Source organism: Anneissia japonica, unplaced genomic scaffold, assembly GCF_011630105.1.
Source record: "Anneissia japonica isolate Jap-2015-1 unplaced genomic scaffold, ASM1163010v1 scaffold287818_len932483_cov186, whole genome shotgun sequence".
Classification (NCBI taxonomy): domain Eukaryota; kingdom Metazoa; phylum Echinodermata; class Crinoidea; order Comatulida; family Comatulidae; genus Anneissia; species Anneissia japonica.
In genome coordinates this window covers 860,703-868,648 of record NW_022703366.1, presented here as the reverse complement: position 1 = coordinate 868,648, position 7,946 = coordinate 860,703, and the positions used below count along the sequence as shown (strand labels likewise).

Here is a 7,946-nt window from a genome sequence, read left to right as displayed (position 1 = left end):
GAGGGAGAACCCCGGGACCCCACCAAATTTGTCAAAAACAAATTTAAAAATGGAAATAAAAAGAAAATTATATTTCCAAAATTTTATTTTTATGCAGTTCATTTCAACAACTTTCAGGCATCTTCTTTACCTACGAAATTACATTGTGATCAAAAGGTGAGAGGGACTAAAACCCCCTTAAAAATACGTGGGGGACATGTCCCCCGTCTCCCCATGATCGGCCCCCTGGTAGGCCTAACCAGTCAGCCACTACCCGGTCCCCTCAAGGAGTGGACAAACACCATGGTTGAAAAAATGGCTCCTCTGCAGGGAAATAGCACATATATACTTTACAAAATGAATGTCCCTCACATAAAGGAGTGATCAATTTAGATTGCAAGTAATTAGGGCCGGCTTGACCATTACTACATTTGTGTCACATAACAGCCTATACTGATTCCATCGGAGTCTTTTTTTTTAAAGTCGATTCTTATCCTACAATCATCAACATAATAATAATTAGTATCAACACATCATCACCACCACCATCATCATCATTATCGCCATCAACATCATCATCATCATCCTCAATATCATCATAACCACCACCGCCATTATTATTATTATTATTATTATTATTATTATTATTATTATTATTATTATTATTATTATTATTATTATTATTATTATTATTATTGTTGTTATTATTATTAATATTATTACCGTTATTATTTTAATCATCATCATCATCACCCTCATCATCCTCATCGTCATAAAGGAATGGCGCATTAGAAAAAGAATAATTAATTGTTTTTTATTCCACTCCAGGTGGCGTTTTACATACATTACTCAATGGACTACGAAGGAGACTTTACAATTAATAACAAATGTGAGTACAGTATTGAACGTTTTGCATCGTTGATTCAATAGTTAAATGGGAATTCTGTCATAATATTTTATGCTTATATTTTGACTACGTTTGTTAGGCAGCCGCATTGAAGACATTGACAATTTCCTCGACAGAAGCATTCACTGACATGCTGCATTCTATTTAACAACATACATTCCAAGTGACTCGCTAAAACCACCAAAGACCTGAAAAAACGTTATTTACAGTAAACACAGCTTGGGGCTTGTTAACTTCCGTTCCTTGTTTACATTGTATATTCGTATCTGGTTTTTTTTTTTATTGACTGGTACACAACTTTTAATCCTGAATAATCGAAATTTTTTATAGCCCGACAAAAATATTTTCTATATTATTTTTCAAGGACAGCGAAAGTGATCGGGGTAGGCCTAAATGACACCGTCTTTATCAATATTTATATTAATATCTTCATGGATGTGTACTTCCATGATGTCGATACTACTGTAGTGGCGGATCCAGAAATTCGAAAAAGAGGGGATCCAGGGAGACTTTCACATATGGATTTATGATTATGTCACCTCCATTGTCCATGCTCTAGATGGCCGGAAACTACTTAAATATGAATAAAATTTTCATTTTTTTTCTCCATTTTTTAATTAATTGACAGGAAAACAATTTTGTCATTCATATATTTAATTGTAATTTTGTAACTTACTTAAATATAATTATTCATTTGTGGAATTAAATTGTTTATCTTTCAGCTCAAGACAGACAGTGTATATTTAAATTGGACCTCATTGGAAATGTGCTGGACTCCGGCGTAATGGGCGTTCCTGATGGTCATTACGGTAATTTTTTACTTTTCTTGATCTCAATCCATTTGTTATCTTGCTTAAGCATCGAATAAATTCAATCAATCAATCAAAAAATATTACATCATGAAAAATGTTTGTATGAAGATTATAGTTTTATTATTATGTTTACTGTTTGAATATACTGTATTCATGAATCTATAATATTCATTTCTATCGAATAGTACACTTTTTTAAAGTTTAATAGTACACTTTTTATAAATTTAATAGTACACTTTTTATAAATTTTATTTACCCATGACAATCGGAATGATAACATAATTTGTTTGCGCTATTGCGATCTACTAGTCCTACTCAATGCCATGTATTTAATAATCCTCACATCATTCCGTGGTGTGATGATACTATAGGCCTAATTAATTAATATTTAATATGATAATGCTGATATGATAAAGAATTGTGAAGTACTATCTATTATGTTGTATCAGCAGCATTGTCCATTGCGATAACTGGATACGATAATGTTCAGGTTGGGGTGCTCCCCTTGGATGGGGGGTGGGGAAAGGGGTGGCAGCCTAAATCTTTTAAAATGGTAAACAAATTGGAGAAAAAAAGAAAATTACATTCAAATGTAAAATCTGAGAGTGCCATTTCTGGCCATCTAGAGGTGCCGTAATCGAAAAGCTTCTTACGTCAGCCCCAACCATGGTGAGGCTGAGGTGGTGGGAACACTTCATCTGATAAAGTCCCTCCCCGTGAGCCCCCTCTATTTCAAACCTACTGGCACTGCCCTTGCTTTTATTTATATATTTTGTTTTGATGATACTCCGTTACAATTCTTTCTCTGTTTCCAAATCTTTTCTCAATATTTTTCTATTCCAGTGTTGTAGACAAAGTAGCCACAACTATCAGGAAAAAGAATATCCGGACTCAGTCGTGAAAGGGCAACAGAACTTACCAACTATTCATAGATAGCCAAAAATTGTGTCACTCATCAAGCTTCCAGCTGGGCTTTCTTTCCAAAAAAATTATGGATATAAAATTCTGTATATGAAATATTAATTAAAATATAGTGTAAATTTTATTTTTTAAATGTTTCCTCTGCAATAATCTCAAAAATAAATCTTAGTAATATGTAGTAATTCTTGTAGGCTTTATGTTTATTAATATTTATTATTACTGCTAATGTTTATCTTATTAATAGAGAAAGTAACTTGTTTGGTGTAAAGAATATAGACATATAAGAAAATAAAATATAAATTTTGAGGATTAAAATCAGATCTATTGATTTTTGCCGGATGTACATAATATATAGGCCTACACTATATAAATATAAAATGTATATATAATTATATCACAACTTGATTTCAATGCTTGAAAATAAATATCAAATGGAATTGTGCATTTCTTCTCATCTTATTTAATGTCTATGTTTACTGTAATAAATTCAATAGCTAAAATATCCATAATAATCTTATAAGCTTAAACCAAAAGTGAAGAATTGCTTCATGAATATGTGCTACTTTATCTATTAAACTACCAATTCTTTTGAGGACGCCCTCAACAAAAATATAAAACCGGAAATGACGTAGTTGCTAAGCAACACCATGCATAATCATGAATATTCAGTGCCACCTGTTCTAATTAGACTAACAATAAAATCTTTTTGGTCGATTTTGTCAAAACTGAGCTAAAAGTTTTTATTGTTAGTCTAATGAGCACAGGTGTTACTGAATATGCATGAGCTGTAGCCTAGCAACCGACGTCATTTCCTGTTTTGTAAAATTCGACAGCACCTTGCTCTGAAAAGTTTCGTAATATGTTGGTGTCATGTGAATATATTTGGAAAGAGTGTTTATAAGATATAGTAGCCTGTAATAGTGCTATATTTGAATCGAGGTGTTTATAATATATTTAATTCGATTATATAGGCCTACTGATTAATAATTATGAAAAATATAATATTATTAATGCAATTACGACAAAGGAAGTACACACAATGATGTATTATAAATATACAGTTTACTTTTATTTCTTACGTACTCGGAAATGTTACATCCGAACTATATAAACGTAATAATTTGAATATAAAGATTCTAGTTTTATATAATATAATATATATATAATGCTTAGACCTAATTATATTTAAGTATGTAATATCGTTCGAGAATTACTTGTTCGTTGTATAAGAAACATAATTGGCAAATTTGATTAAATTCCGGCGATCCAGTGATATATCCTAATAAATATCCGCGCGCGATTATTTTGTAGAATTAAATCCGGCTATTGATAGCATCTTGAGTTCCGGCAATTTTATACACATCGTGTTCCGCTCTGACAATAATTGTACATCGACTTCGCACTTATTGATGGATCGGTAGATTTAACCTGAGACACTGAAATAAAAGAGATTGAACTAGTGAAAAATACATTCAAACTATTTTAATTTTGACATCAGTGTTACGTTAGGCCTAATTAAGTATTAATCTCGTTAGATTAGAAACACTTTTTGGAAACATTATGACATTCATACTTTTTCATGAGGTATAGGAATACAAATTCAGAAAATAAAATCGAAAAAGGTCCAAATTTTAAGACAGTCGAAAACGGTTGTTATCGCTGTTGGTTAATACGAAATAAAATTAAAAATTAAATTAAAATATACACGATAAAATAAGAAAGGCTACATAGGCAAATTATTTACCTGGTTCAATGGACTCAGGTCAGCTCCACAGCTACAGCATGTAGGCCTAACTAGGTTTGGGTTCCGTCCTGGTGAACTTGGTATTCGTGGTCACTTTGCAACAATTTGTGAAATGGAGTGTCCCCATACTGTAACACAACAATATAAAGTGTAATCAATGGCAGCTACCTCATATGCACACAAACTTTTTATTTGCTAAAAACATTAACAATGCATAACAATAAACTGTAATCTAATACCTGCCAAATATGAAATGGTGTTCATATGCTGTCTCTTATACACATCTAGATGTGTATAAGAGACAGATAGAATACCGTTCATAATGCAGGAAATAATATTAAACTGTATAAATTCACCAAGATTTTGAGAACATTAACGGCATTAGGACCACTTCATGCTGCATTCTATTTTCACGAATGTGTATTTTTATGCAATTGTTATCGGCCTATTTAAATCAAAGTTTTATGACCCATAGATCGTTTTTAAGTCACTATATATATAATATTACACTTTAATGAATTAATTAAAATGATTTAGATAGAAAAATTATAGAATGTATATACAGACAATGATTTTGAGAACATTAATGGCATTAAGATCATGAATTTATATATTTAGCAATTGTTATAATAGGCCTACTATATTTAAATGGATCGTAAAACGCATTTTACGACCCAAGGATCGTTTTAAAGTCACTTTATAAATAATATTACACTTTAATAAATAAATTAAAATGATTTTACATAGCCTACTTTTAAAGAGTACTTAGATTTACATTTTGAATGTAGGTTGCAAAAACATTTGCCTACGACTATGTCATTACATAACAACAAATCTTTAGCTCTGTTTTTTTACTGTTGTTTACATTTTCACTCAGATATTCAGGTTTAATGACATTGTATGAAAATGACTTAAAACTATTTTAGAGCACAGTCTCCAGTCCGAAAACGTAGGCCTGAACAACAACACAAAAATGGATACCGCAATTAAATCTAACACTATGAAGGCATACAGGCTTGTACAACTACAGTATGGTACAATCTCTACTTACATATTCTTACTTAGAAGAAACACCATTCCAAAATTCAATATTTTAGGAGATGTTATTGCGACGACGTGTCTTCGACACAGTTCCGGTAGTTCACATACACGCTTGCTTCAACCGTAATTTGGATAGTATGAGACAGGTGCACAACCAACCAGGTATCTGAAGGAAAATTGCTGTCAAGGACAGTAGTGCCCTACCAGCAGCTAAACCTACAAATTAGTAGTTAAGCGCTCACCCCTTATTAGCGTCGAACCTCGAATTGGTATAGCACTGGTGCCGAAACGGTATCCGACCAGTTTGTTAAAATCCAGTTTTTGAATTAACTTAATTTAGAATTAATGGCCTCTTTCCGAAACCCAGTTTGCCGAATCCAGTTCACCGAAATCATGACAACCCAGTTTGTCAAAACCCAGTTTGCCGAATCCAGTTCACCGAAATCATGACAACCCAGTTTGCCGAAACCCAGTTCACCAAAATCATGACAACCCAGTTTGCCGAAACCCAGTTTGCCGAATCATTTGCCGTCACCATCGTACAAAAGTACAGCCTATTGTGCTTCTGAAAACATGGGTGGATCAGGGAGGAGCCATATTTACATCCCCTATTTGTACCCGTGTAAACGCTCCGGTTTGAATAAACGCCCCCTTTAGAGCCTCATTTGGAATAAACGCCTCTTTCGAAAACACCCCGTGGCGCATGTATTTTTTCCTCGAATGAACTCCCCCTTGACTGTAAACAGATCTAATGAAAACATCATTCCCAACACTTTCTACTAATGTTTTACTCCAGTAGAATTACATTTTAATTACAGTGGAATTATGGGGCGATTGATAGTAATGAACATAATATTGAATCCAGTCTATCTTTAACACTTTTTTTTTTGTAAGGGGAGGGGGGGGAGGTAGCGTGAAAGCACACCCCGCGGCCATAAATTATACACCCGTGTTAACCACATTTGGGAGGCCTCACCTTGGCAAGACATTCCTTCTTGATCAAAGCCAATCCTGTGCCAGGTAAGTATGCTTCACCACCGGCAATATCCTTTACTATAATATTAGAAATACTGCGGCATACAGGTGTCATTTCAATTGTTTTCTTTAGTTCTTGCTTTTTTGAATTTTCATTAATATAATTTTAATATAATATATAATTTTCGTAGGTGAAAATCAAAGATAGTTTTATGGCATAGCGTATATCCTTTAAATTATAAAAATGACAATAATTCTGTATTACCAGGTTTTTTGATAACAGATATGCAATATACTATTGTTTAAAGAAGCGTTTGCTATACGTAGGCTACACCCATTGCTTAACAATGGGCTGAAAGCTTCAAATGAGCTTTCTTTGTTTTTGTAGGTAGCTTTGATCAGTAGGGTAAGAATGCTTTGATCTTTAGTTAATTCATAACTATGTCACCTACTAGAGGTAATGGTGTGATTGGTCAAACACTTTTGGTACTTGTGCATATAAGCCTGCAAATATGGATAATTTTTCATTCCTGATGATGACATAATTAATGTCGAAATATTGAATAACGACACGATGGCGTGCATTTCGATACTTTGAGTATGTATTATACTATCTTATCTGAGATTAATCAGTGGACCTTTCGGTTATTAGCTACCAGTATATAATTAATTAATAATATATATTAATAATAGTATATTAATTAGCTACAGTATATCATTTTAACAACATAATAAGTAATAACAATATTATACGGTAAAAATCATGTATTAAATACTTCTAAATTAAGCGAAAAAATAAATAGTATTCAGTCTGTCTTTAAATTGATGTTGGGGGTTAGCGCGAACGCAGTCCCCCGCTACCATAAATTATACACCCGAGTTCTCCACATTTGGGAGAATCGCAAGGGTCAACCTCAGCGAAGTGCAATGCCGAGGCCTCACCTTGAGAGGACATTCCTTCTTGATCAAAGTCACTCCTGTGCCAGGTAAGTATGCTCTACTACCGACAATATCCTTTACTATAATATTAGAAATACTGCGGCATACAGGTGTCATTTCAATTGTTTTCTTCAGTTTTTGCTTTTTTGAATTTTCATTAGTATAATTTTAATATAATTATATAATTTTCGTAGGTGAAAATCAAAGATAGTTTTATGGCATAGCGTATATCCTTTAAATTATAAAAATGACAATAATTCTGTATCACCACGTTTTTTGATATCAGATGTGCAAATTAGACTATTGTTTTCTAATCAATATGTTCCGATAATGAAGCCATTGTTTACCATTACTTACTAAAATCTATACGTAAAACCAAAACGAAAATCTTATAATAAAACTTTAAAATCTTCCTAAAATTCACATGATAAATTATATATCCGAGTTTTTCCCCACCCCCCCTCATTGGAAGAATCGCAAAGGTCAACGATAATGAAGCCATTGTTTACCATCAGTGAGTAAAAGCTTTGTTATGTAATACTGAAAATATGAAAATCACCACCCATCTCCTAAAAAATGAATTACTTACTTATAAAAAAAAGCAACCCTACCCTATATTTAATTGCTT

The 7,946-nt window shown here is 32.8% G+C and overlaps 2 long non-coding RNA genes, 1 other non-coding gene and 1 pseudogene across 3 annotated transcripts; 1 reads left to right on the top strand and 3 right to left on the bottom strand.

The window, feature by feature from the left end:
- The first annotated feature begins 804 nt into the window (after nt 1-804).
- On the top strand, nt 805-3,063 carry LOC117104444. The gene is made up of 3 exons (XR_004444745.1): nt 805-868; nt 1,609-1,695; nt 2,542-3,063. It is a non-coding gene; the product is annotated as an uncharacterized LOC117104444 (long non-coding RNA).
- Nucleotides 3,064-3,666: 603 nt separating this feature from the next.
- Nucleotides 3,667-4,494, bottom strand: LOC117104397. Its single transcript, XR_004444738.1, has 2 exons — nt 4,364-4,494; nt 3,667-4,055 (listed from the first exon to the last, which is right to left on the bottom strand). It is a non-coding gene; the product is annotated as an uncharacterized LOC117104397 (long non-coding RNA).
- Nucleotides 4,495-6,306: 1,812 nt separating this feature from the next.
- On the bottom strand, nt 6,307-6,432 carry LOC117104449 (annotated as a pseudogene).
- Nucleotides 6,433-7,208: 776 nt separating this feature from the next.
- Nucleotides 7,209-7,373, bottom strand: LOC117104448. Its single transcript, XR_004444746.1, has one exon. It is a non-coding gene; the product is annotated as a U1 spliceosomal RNA (small nuclear RNA).
- Nucleotides 7,374-7,946: the final 573 nt, after the last annotated feature.